The sequence below is a fragment of the Anser anser genome (assembly GCF_964211835.1).
Source record: "Anser anser genome assembly, chromosome: 4".
Lineage (NCBI taxonomy): Eukaryota > Metazoa > Chordata > Aves > Anseriformes > Anatidae > Anser > Anser anser.
Genome location: NC_139724.1, coordinates 30,156,804 through 30,168,565, shown reverse-complemented (window position 1 = coordinate 30,168,565; position 11,762 = coordinate 30,156,804). Strand labels below are relative to the sequence as shown.

General features: G+C 36.5%; 1 long non-coding RNA gene across 1 annotated transcript in view; it reads right to left on the bottom strand.

Annotated features, from left to right (window-relative positions):
- Positions 1 to 11,762, bottom strand: part of LOC310898705 — a 200,121-nt gene that overhangs the window by 50,010 nt on the left and 138,349 nt on the right. The window lies entirely within an intron of this gene.

Below are 11,762 nucleotides of genomic sequence, written 5' to 3'. Positions count from 1 at the left end.
ATTATTATTTATGATAGCTATCCTGGTTTGCATAGATACACATTGAAAAAAAGGAAGTAGTAGTAGAATGATGAAAAACACAACAACACAAAAGTAAAGCAAAATAAATCCTCTAAAACAGGAAAGATTCAAGTAAATATCATTTCTCTGAATAAGGCGAATTGGGACTTGAATGTACATAACTCACAAATGAATAAAAGGACTGAACCAGGCTACGGGATGTTTGACTATAGTCATTCTCATTTTTTAAAATGGAGGAAAAAATCTGGAAGGCTTTGATTTCATCTAAAATTTTTTTGATAACACTATCTTTTCCCTAAATATATCTTTTTAAGAATTTATACAATTTTAACACTTTTAGCAGCAAGTGCACTTTACAACATTCAAAAAAAAATAATTAATGATCCTCATTTTTAACAAGATGCTAATGAGGAATACTGCCAGGGGAAACAAAAGAAAATAAAAAGAAAAGATGTTAGAGGCATGTATGCAGCCTCTTGTAAGGGTAGCATTCATTGAATACACTAGACTTCAGTTAAACTTCTGTGGATATTATTTCTGGTTTTGTCTTTTTGTCCTATCCCCTTGGTGATACTCTTTACAGTAGACTGACATGCATTCACAAGATGCATCGAAATGAGCTTGTAACCAGCCTTCCAAAATACATGCTCTACTGCATGTTTCAGATCATAGGCACCACTTTTTTTGTAAAGCCTAGGAAAACTATCAGTAGATTGAAATGTGGTTTGATATAAAATAAATTCAAATCTCATGAAAATTTAGGCCTGCACTCGTCTGAATGTCATCTTTGTATACAGAACACATTCTTGGCCAGAGCACATTCTTTGCAAAGATCCAGGTTGCCCAATTTAGCTGCTTCATGAATAAAACATAGGTGTTTGGTTCTGGCACACTCATTAACATATCTAACTTAAGGTCCCTCCACACACTTCAAGCTTGGGTGGATCTAAAACTTCTCTAGTAATATCGGCCAGACATAAGGCAACTCTTTATTGATAGTTACAGACCTGTCAACAAAGTTTTCAGCCAAATGCACTTTGCCTTTCCTTGGAACTGCCTTGATCAGAAAGACTGTTCATCATAAGAAGCAGCAGAAGGATACACAAATTAATGCAAAGCAAGCAAATGATCCTTGGGAAGGACCTACTGCCTAATTTATGATTCAATATGTATATAAAATCTCTATAGTTCTGTACTTAAGTAGTTTTGTTTGGAGGAGATTTAATTCTATTTTCCAGGACGTAGTACTTTATGCTTGTCTTTAGTCCTTACTGAATTTTATCTTATTGATTTCAGACTGTTTCTCCGGTCTATCAAGAACATTGCAAATTCTAATCCTGTCCTCCAAAGTGCTTGCAAACATTTCCATTGGATTTTATAAGGAGACCCTTTATTCCACAATGAAAATCATTAATGGAGATATTGACCACTTTCTTGTCCTGTACAGACTGCTACTAAACTCCCCTGATGTAGCCTGAGAGTAAATCATGAATCAGTAATGTCAGAGTGTCAAAAAAGTAGTGATTCTTAAAATGTCATAGCTACAGCTTTCTCCACTGTTGACCAAGTGAGTTCTCACACTGAAAGGAAAAAACAAAACAAAACAAAACAAAAAAAAAACAACAAATCATCAAACAAACAAAAACATATAAACAAAAAAAAATCCACTGGTTTGACGTAACTTCTTCCTCATAAATTCCCACTGGCCATTTCTTATGCATCTTGTTATTCTAATGAATCAAACTCTGCTCTTCTAAAATTGATTCAGCAATTAAGCTTGCACTTTACTTATGGCACCTCTTTAATCTAAGTGACTTCACCGGAAATGATGCCATGTTTAAGTGCTTATTCTGTCAGACATTTATTTCTGGAAGCTGATACTGGGTATTTTACAGTAATTATTCCAGTATTTTGAAGACTTAGAACACAAACAATTAGCATAGGTGCCCATTTTTATACTTTTCTCATAAGCATGTACTGTATTCTTTGTTTTACTGCATTACTCTTAATAGGTTGAAGCACAGAAGATTTTTCATCAAAAAGGAGGGGGAAGGAGAAGAGAGACAAGAACAAGTTTATTTCTAACTGTATACTACTGAATTCCTCTCATGGAAACAGACTTCACTGACACATCTATAGCCTGTTACTTGGCAACCTTGACACATTAGATATTAGATGTCATCTGTGTCCCTTTCTCACCTTGAAAAGAAGGGAAGGGAAGGGAAGGGAAGGGAAGGGAAGGGAAGGGAAGGGAAGGGAAGGGAAGGGAAGGGAAGGGAAGGGAAGGGAAGGGAAGGGAAGGGAAGGGAAGGGAAGGGAAGGGAAGGGAAGGGAAGGGAAGGGAAGGGAAGGGAAGGGAAGGGAAGGGAAGGGAAGGGAAGGGAAGGAAGGGAAGGGAAGGGAAGGGAAGGGAAGGGAAGGGAAGGGAAGGAGGGAAGGGAAGGGAAAACCAAAGTTGGGCTTTGTCTTTCCAATGCAGTGAAACATATTATTTTCAGACAGCTTCAGTCAAAGTCTATGTTATTAGCAGTTATTCAAACCAGATGAATATACCTCTAAAATCAAGCCCATAAATAGAAAACTAACAATGAGTGGCTAGAACCAACAGAGTTTTGTAATTCATGCTGTTATTAATATCCAGTATGTCCTTTTACCATTTTCTTTTTCCATCTCTGTCTGCCCCCCCCCCCCCCCCCCCCCCCCCCCCCCCCCCAGCTTTTGGAATGGCAATTAATACAACAGTTCTGTGAAAACAATGAAGTGAGGGAAGATGGGGGTTCAAACTATTGGAACAGATAGCCTTTAGTATAAAGCCTTGGCACTATCAGTCACTAAAGGTAAATTATGACATACTAATTAGGCCAAAGTATGGCAATTTGAATGAATAAGCTCTTCAGAATACTAGTCAACTGAAATCCTCACCAGGGAAATCATGATCCCTCCCTAACCTCCAAAAAAAAGTGTATTGCAATAGGAATAGGGTGATCAAAAGCTGTACAGGCACCCTGGAAACAAAGAGAACATTGGGGGATTCTGAAAGAGATCTTCAAGATAATGAGATTTTTGGAATGAAGAGGGTGGATTGAGATAAAATCTTCACATCTCTGCCAGATGACACTTATAAGATCCAGGGAAACTCATAAAACTGCCAGTCGGAAGGATCCATGTTCAAAACATGAAAAAGGTATCTTTCCTTACAACGGAGTTTTGCTAAAATACATTCTGGATTTAAGAAGTTAAGAGGGGCTCAGGGAAACTTTGGAAAAGGCTGAGAGGGGCAGCCAATGTGGGTTGCTAAATAGGCCTACCATGCTGGGCCTGAGAATCCTTTCATTTGACAACAGTTTGAGGTTTAGAAGATATTGCAGGATATGGGTAAATCTATTTGCCCTGCTTCTAGTCTTCCCTAGGCATCTGCTTAGGTTCAATGTTGGCAATAGAATGCTGGGTTGGACTGACTCGGTTTGGACCAGTGAAGTCATTCTCATATTCTTCCACCAGATCAAAGCATATAAAAGCCATCAACTTTGATTGAGTGTGGACAATGTGAATCAAGTCCTGCACTGGCAAAAAGATGCATTCTTCAGTGGATGGGCATCCTTAAGTTTGTACTCAGCTGTGCACCTAAGTATTCTCATCAAACTGTTTATGAAACAGTAGGACAGCTCTTAATCTGGACAAAGCATTCTGCAAGAATTCCTTGCTGTGTGATAGGCACTATGCAACTGCCATAGCTTTGCACTGAAACATGAAATATGACTAGACCCACAGGAAACTAGAACCTTCATTACTTCTGTTATATTTGCCACCATGCAATCACTATGCTCTGCTGTATTCCTCAGTTATTCCAGGAACCACCTGGATTGACACCATTTGTTGTTGTAGCTGACAACATGTACTGGACCACAGTCAGTAATAAGCCCAAGGTTCTTCTGCTGAAGGTAAGAGAAAGGTGATAAGGCAAAAAGTGGTCTGCCAGGTAATGGAAAGGCTCAGACTTCTACTAACCCTGCAATGAACTCTTTCAGCAGGTACTACCTAGCACAGACAAAACTTTATTTTCCATTTCTTTGTCCTTCCTGTCCACCCCTACCGATCCATAAAAGTGCACAGGCAGTTAGGATATCTGTCAGTTAAACCCTAAAATTAGTTTCATACTTAAAGATGCACTGAAGTGCTTTTCTGGACCAGCGCCAGATGCTCAGCATCTTACAAGATCAAGTTCATATTTATGAGTGCTTCATAAGTGAAGAAAATCATAAAATTGAATGGTTTCATTCCCATAAAAAGGAAATATGAAACACTCAGTGAAAAGTAACCATGTGTTAAGCGCTCAGAGAATATTTTTTCCTTTGTTAATTAAGCAAAAATTTCATCTGGGTGGGGCATTTCCTGGCAGCTAATGTTCAGATGATAGTCATGAGTTTTAATTGCCACTTAAATCTAGGGCATGTTATTGAGCAAACAGGTGGAGCATATCCACTTTGAATGTATGCAAACAGCTTTATTTATTGTAGATATGAGAATGAGTTTTCTGATTGGTTTCTTTTTATTCCAAGCAAGTTGTGGCCAATTGCAGCCAATGCAGATTTTCTGGGTGGGATATAACACTGTTTACATAGAGAAACATTTCAAAGAGAACCCTTACTGTTTTAAAATCTGTACTAGTGTGAAAGAAAAACTACCAAGCAAGCATATTGCATTTATATCTGTTAGAAATGAGGGTTATTAATTGACATATGTGGCTGAAAATAATCTATTTAAGACTGACGGGAATCACTGGCAACCATTTCTAGGCTGACAGTGCATGATATAAAGGTTGGTTAGGAATCAGCTATTAAAGTATCTGAAAATCAGTATCCAATCTATGTACTGGGATCTGGAAAACAAATCAGTGTTTTATATTCAGTGTTTTACATTCCTGTTTCTAGCATACAGAGAAAGGGAGAATGCATTTCTGAAATATATTCAGTTTTATTCTAATAGTAAGCAGTTAGCAATTAAGAAAGCTTTCTCTCCTTTGAATCACCTACCAATACAAAAAAATAAAAAATAAAAAAAGTCATGTAAACAGCTCTCAGAGTCAACATACTAGTTCACTGAATTTTTAAATGAAGTAGTAGGAGACGATATGCAATCTATTTCACCTATTTGGGGCAAGTCTGGAAAGCACTTCTGAGCAAAGGATGTAGATGTAAATTGGATGTGTCTTCAACCTTTTAGTTTATACTTCTGATTTTCAGTTATCAAAACCCTTGATTCCTTCATCAGTATGAATATGTGAAAGGTGGAAGTTGACCCTTGCCTATGTTAGTGTTGTCAAGCTTTGTGACATGTATCACTTTAATCATGACACCTGAAACTGTGAAGTTTACAACGCAGACTCACACATCAGCTTACAAAGGACTGCATCTGATGTTCTTTCATCTGACTAACATAAGACAAGTTTGCAAAAACATTTACCACTATGCTTTTCTCTTGCATAAATATATATATACATTTTGCTATATCCAACATTTCTTCAAGAATAGTAATGCTTGTTCCTATTACACAGAGTATTAAAAGGATGTTATTTTTTGAAAGGAAAGTGATATCCAATTTATGAAATAAAGCTTATGCATTAAAAAAATGGTTGTTGTTCTTAGGGTTGTTTGTTTGTTTGTTTTTCCCAATAACATGAATTGTAAATAGTTAGTGGAGAATTGAGCCCTGTCAGGTAGAAAAAAAAAATTGAACCCAAATTCCTGTGGTAATCACATGAATGTTGCGAAAAAGAGATCACCACTTTTGCTACATTTTTATATGGGAAATGACCTGTGAGATGTACTTTGAGAATATGCTTGTGTGCCTGTAGGTCATCTTGAGTGTTTACGTCTATACTGGGTTTGGTTTGAAGACAATGTCAGCTATAGGAAATGAGATAAGCTAATGTCTAAACCACAAACAAAAGGGAAGGACTAACTTAAAGACCACTTTTGTGATTCAAAGCAAGCCAGGATATATTAGGGAATTCAGGAACTATAAAACAGAGGGCCAAAGGCAAGAGCATGGTTAGAGGCCAAACAGATGATCGGTTAAATAGGGAGTCATAGCACTGAAAATGACCGTGGAAGAGAAGCAAGAAAGAAACAGAGGGATGCAAAGTGGTTATAAGTATAAATAACATCTGGAACAACAGGAAGCATGGAGAGCAAATGGTATGGAAAGGGAGTATCAATGAGGATCTCAACCAAAGAATTGTTCTCCAGGAAATCTATGTCATCCAAAGAGTCCTTGTCAAGGCATTAGCTTAGCAATTTTGGCTTGGGATAGGGTCAATTTCTACGTGTGAAGAGTAATAGCCAATGATGGATTCTTTGCAGACAGTAAAAGTATTTCTATATAAGAAATATAAACAAACAAAAAAAAGGGATGTTGAAGTCAATTTATTCTTAGTAACAAGTGGCTACTGACTCTCACTGTGGTAGGCAGAACATAACTTTTTAATACAGCCTGAAAAATGTTCCAATTTACATCTGCTTAGAATATAACCAAAATTCATAACTTTATACCAGGAAACATAATAGCAGAATTAGAACAGTACTTCAGAAAGGTGGTTACAATGGTAGACTTGAGTTACCAAAAGAAAACAATCTTAATTACAGTGAACTTTATCTTTGACATGAGTTTTAAAATTACCTCTCTCCTCCTTCCCTAAAGAGTGAATTAATTTAGTTTTGTCATATATCTTAATAGGATTTGTTTCTCAGTAAGGCTTTTTTAATCAGAGCTCATATTTGAAGGTGACAATAACAGTTTTCAATGAGGAGGGATAAAACCAAATCATGAGGAGCTATTGTTAGGACACAATGACAAAAATAAGTGTTTTTCAAAAGAAGGAATATATAAAAAAAATGTGGACATTAATGTTACACAAAAAGAAAGTGGAGATCTTAGAAAACATTTGAACAATTTAAAGTTTGAGAATCTGTTTCACATTTTTCACTTTAAAGTGTCTTCATTCATTAAGGCAATTGCTAATTGTTTATTAAAAATTTTGAGACTTTAAAAACTATTGCTGTTCTTTGGGACATAGATCCCCCATGAGAAAACGGAACTTTTATTTAATTATTTATTGAAAATAAAAAATAATGAGTGATGAGAGCTATTTGGATCTTTGTTTTCAAGTCATTAATTTTGCCTAAGAATTAAAATTAAAATCATTATATAGGTTACAATAATGGGTTGATAATCTCTCTTGGTGTTCTATTTGAATGTACAACATGAGGAACAATTTGAAATGAATAAAAATATGGCATGATGAGAACCAGGTATTACTGAACGCCAGAAAAAATCTTTAAACAATAGCCAAACATAGAGATTGCTTTAATGGTACCATATCTGAAGAACCGTTTCAGCAGAATGCAATTGGGATAAAGATGCTGCTTTAGCATTGTAAGGCCATTTGAAGAAAATATATTTTGGTGTTTAATAGCTAGGCTATTTAAAATGATGTCACTTTCAAAAAGAAAAGCTGAATTATCTTGAGTTTCGATAGTGGACTAAGATGGATATAAGACAGATCTTCCAATGCTTAAAAGGATGTGGCAATAATAGAAAAAATCATTTTGGGTAGAAAAGTATGGAAAAAAAACGGGACAGAAAAAAATCAATTCCTTGAAATATATTTCACCTCAAAGTAGAGTTCTATATATTTTGCTTCTTTTAGAAGACTTGACCAAAGGCTTTAGCTTATGCTAGCTGTCTAAAAATTAATTGTCTCAGACCCTGTTCCCCTAGAACACAGGAGAAAAATGAGCTGATGAAAAACATACCAAAGAGATAAAATCTACTTTCAGACAGGAAACATACCATCTTAATCCTTCCTCACCCCTAACTTCTGAAGGCAATACAAGTTGTTACAACTGTTATGTTACAAAATTAGGTACAAAATTATCAGTGTTCAAATTGTCTCTGGTTATCTGCACCAGTTTCCATCATGTACTGTTTTTTGCTAAGACACTTAATAAATTTCTTCATAGTATCTTGTACAATGACATGTTTTGGATTTGGCATTTGTATTCCCAAGTCACTGCTACATGTGATGAGCCCTGCTTTCAAGAAAATGACTGAACATCTGCCTGCTGATAGGAAGTAGTGAATGAATTCCTAGTTTTGTTTTCCTTGTGTGCATAGCTTTTGCTTTATCTATTAAACTGCTTATCTCAGACCACAAGTTCTCACATTTTTATCTTCCCAATGCTTTTCATCACTGCTGGGTGTGAGTGAGCAGCCATGTAGGGCTGAGCTGCCTGCCAGGTTTCACCCACAACACACCGAGGTGAAATGATCTGGATGATCAGCTGAAATGATTAGAAACAGCTTTTAAAAATATGATGTAACACAATATAATTATCTGTATCAATGTCAAATAAGATTGCAAATTTAATGGCTTGATTTTTACATGTTATTACAAGTCAGTCTAACTACTGTTTTCACCCCCTTTATTCTGAAGACTTAATTTTATCACATATTGTTTATAGAGAGGGTATGTGCTAGCCTAACCAGCTGTGACATGTGAAGTGAAGGCAGCAGAGCCGTACCTAGAGAAAGTCTTGTGGCTGGTTCACACAGGTGACTTCTCACTTCTCCACAGAGGAGTGTTTCATACAGACTCATCACTGCATGTGCATGATATGACACTGCTTACATCATCTGTATAAAGTATCACAGAGCAAGACTGTTTTCAAAGTTGGCTCAATGCTCTATACTTAAGCCCTTTTCACCAAAAATAGCTGTTTTTTCCTCTTATGAACACTTCTGGTAATGGGCCTTTTGAAGATTTTTAACTTACTCTATTTTATTACTTGCAACATAGTAGTCTTGAAATGGGGAACATTTAAGTTAACCATGACCTTTTTTAATCTTACAGTTTAAGGTTCATCTCTGTACTAGTTTTTAAGCATGTTGTCTCTTATTATTCGACTAGTATGTGATTCTTTTGTCCTAAATTTATCCTTGCCCACATAGCTCCCTTTGCAAGATAAGTACGTAGTTGCAGTTGTTCTTAATATCCATATTTTAGACACTCCTCAGGAGTTTTGTCTTTGTCCATTGACTAGGTAAATCACTTTACACAATATGCCTAACTTTTATATAGTTAGCAGGATAACCATTCTTAAACTCTTTTCTGGAAAGCTGAAGCTTTCCAAAGTTTTTCTTTTTCCCTTTCTTTTTCCAATCTTGTATGCATTTTTTCTCCCTCTCATAGGCATTAATTTCTCTGCAGGCTCTTCCTTCACTGTTATTGATAATTTATTGACTTGAAAAGAGCTGAAGGGATTTATTTCTTGCTTCTTTCCTGCTATGTATTTGGCATATGCTACTTTTTGCTTTTGCAGCACTTTATTTAACGTTTGTGTAAAGAAATAGAACCAAGTGCTACAAAACAAAGAGCATTCATGAGAATGCTTTTTCTTCTAATAGTATTACAGTGAAGTTGGATAGGTATTACTTTTAACGATAAATTCTTTCCAGAGGACTTTTTTTTATCATCTCATTTTTCTATAACTTTCACCTGAATTTTATATAGATAGAACTCTTAAAATAACCTGGCTTTTTCAAAAATGGAATTCGGCTAAAGAATTGAAATGGTAGTATTTGTTGAGGAATAAGGTAGGGACACAATTGAACTATACCGATATTAGCACATTGGCATCCATATGTTGATTTACTGAAATCTTCATATCCTTTTTTAGTTATAGAATATTTTTAGCAAAGTTATTTTTAAAAATTCTGTTTTTATTATTAGTGTTTCAAAAATCTGCTTCTGGTTATGTTTATTGTTACTATTACTGTAAGCACATGCTTCACAAATCATGTTAAAAAGACAAAATATGTACAATAAAAATAAAAATCTGTCAAAGCAAGAACAAAAGGCTCTAAACTTGATATCTCATTTCTAAGGCTCTGTAAGCAATTTCCTTTTACTGCTTGATAATTGTCTGTTCCATGTTTCTTTTTAGAGTACAATAGAGGGGTTATGGAAATCACAAGGTCTTTAAATATAACAGCAAATGTTGTTTATATTATCAATGGTCTATAGCATCACCTATTTGCAAGGTTGTTCAACTGTGGTGTGTAGGAATGAAAATAGAATTTTCACTCATAGAATGGAACAGCAATTAAAAAGTCATTTTCTGTGGAATTACATCTAGTATGCTTTTACTTAGGCTAAATTTTGGAAGACTTCAAAGTTTTTGCTAGTCATTGCTAGGTAAGGAAAAGTAACTTTTAATGGAGCTAAGTGATTCTAACAGTTTCTCTGATGAAATGCGTTATTTCATCATGTGTCTTATTGTGTTATGAGAAAGATATCCAAAATTTGATAGGATTTGGTCAGGAATACCTTACTTATTACAGAAGAGGGGAAAGGTTAAGACAGAACTAAAATGTTAATTGATGTGGCCAGCATTGATTCAGCTGTGAGACAGATTGATCCATAAGGAGGGGAAACATAAAGAGACACAGGTTACACGGACATGGACTGTGAATAAAGAACTATGACCAAACAAATGATATAGTGGGCTAAACAGGGAAAACCCTGGCATGAGATAGGTTGTTTTCAGATTGGGTAGAGAAAAGAGAAAATGACTTGGTGAGAAACAGGAAGCAGACAGAAATTATTCTTTCTGAGGAAGGAAGGATACTGGCAGAGACACACTAGAAAGGAAAGGTTACCAAACTAGGAAGCTGAGGAGGAGAGAGCCCTAATGGGGACTGGGTAAATGGGGTCTGGAACGAGCAGCCTGAAGAAAAGAACACTGCAATACATATTTGTATTAGGAGAGGTTCTAACATATAATACTTAAAATAACAAAGAGTCCTACGACAATTCTTGGCAGTTTGACAAGCGCTACGCATATATGGAAAAAAGACTGGACTCTGGTGCTCTGTGCTGGAACCTTCAACACACAAGCTAAATGTGTCGGATGATAGGAGGGTTAAACACAGACTAGGGTGGACTGCAAGGTAGGAAGAGAATGCTGTATTTGCTCAAAGTGCACAGCAAACAATGTACAGCTCTGTATATACACCTATTGTGTCTCAATTTCTGTCGATCAATGCATTTGCACAAAGGCTGTCTCAAGGTTCACTGGCAAATTCCAGAGTTTTCTAACTTTGAAACAATGTTCTGACAGTTCTTTTAGTGAAGTGTTACAATATTTTTATATAAGCAATTGTTGTGGTTTAACCCGGCTGGCAGCTAAACACCACACAGCCGTTCGCTCACCCTCCCCCCTCCCTCTCTGGGATGGGGGAGAGAAACGGGAAAGTGAAGCCTGTGAGTTGAGATAAAGACGGTTTATTAAGACAGGAAAATAATAATAACAATAATAATAATAATAGTGATAATGGTAATAGTATTAACAATAATAATGTGTAAGAAAACAAGTGATGCACAATGCAATTGCTCACCACCCGCTGACCGATGCCCAGCCTATTCCCGAGCAGCCGGCCCCCCCACCCCGGCCAGCCACCCCTATATATTGTTTAGCATGACGTCAGATGGTATGGAATACCCCTTTGGCCAGTTTGGGTCAGCTGTCCTGGGTCTGTCCCCTCCCAGCTCCTGCTGCACCCCCAGCCTGCTCGCTGGCAGGACAGAGCAAGAAGCCGAAAAGTCCTTGGCCTGGTGTAAACACTGCTCTGCAACAATTAAAACATCAGCATGTTATCAGCGCTCTTCTCATCCTAATCCA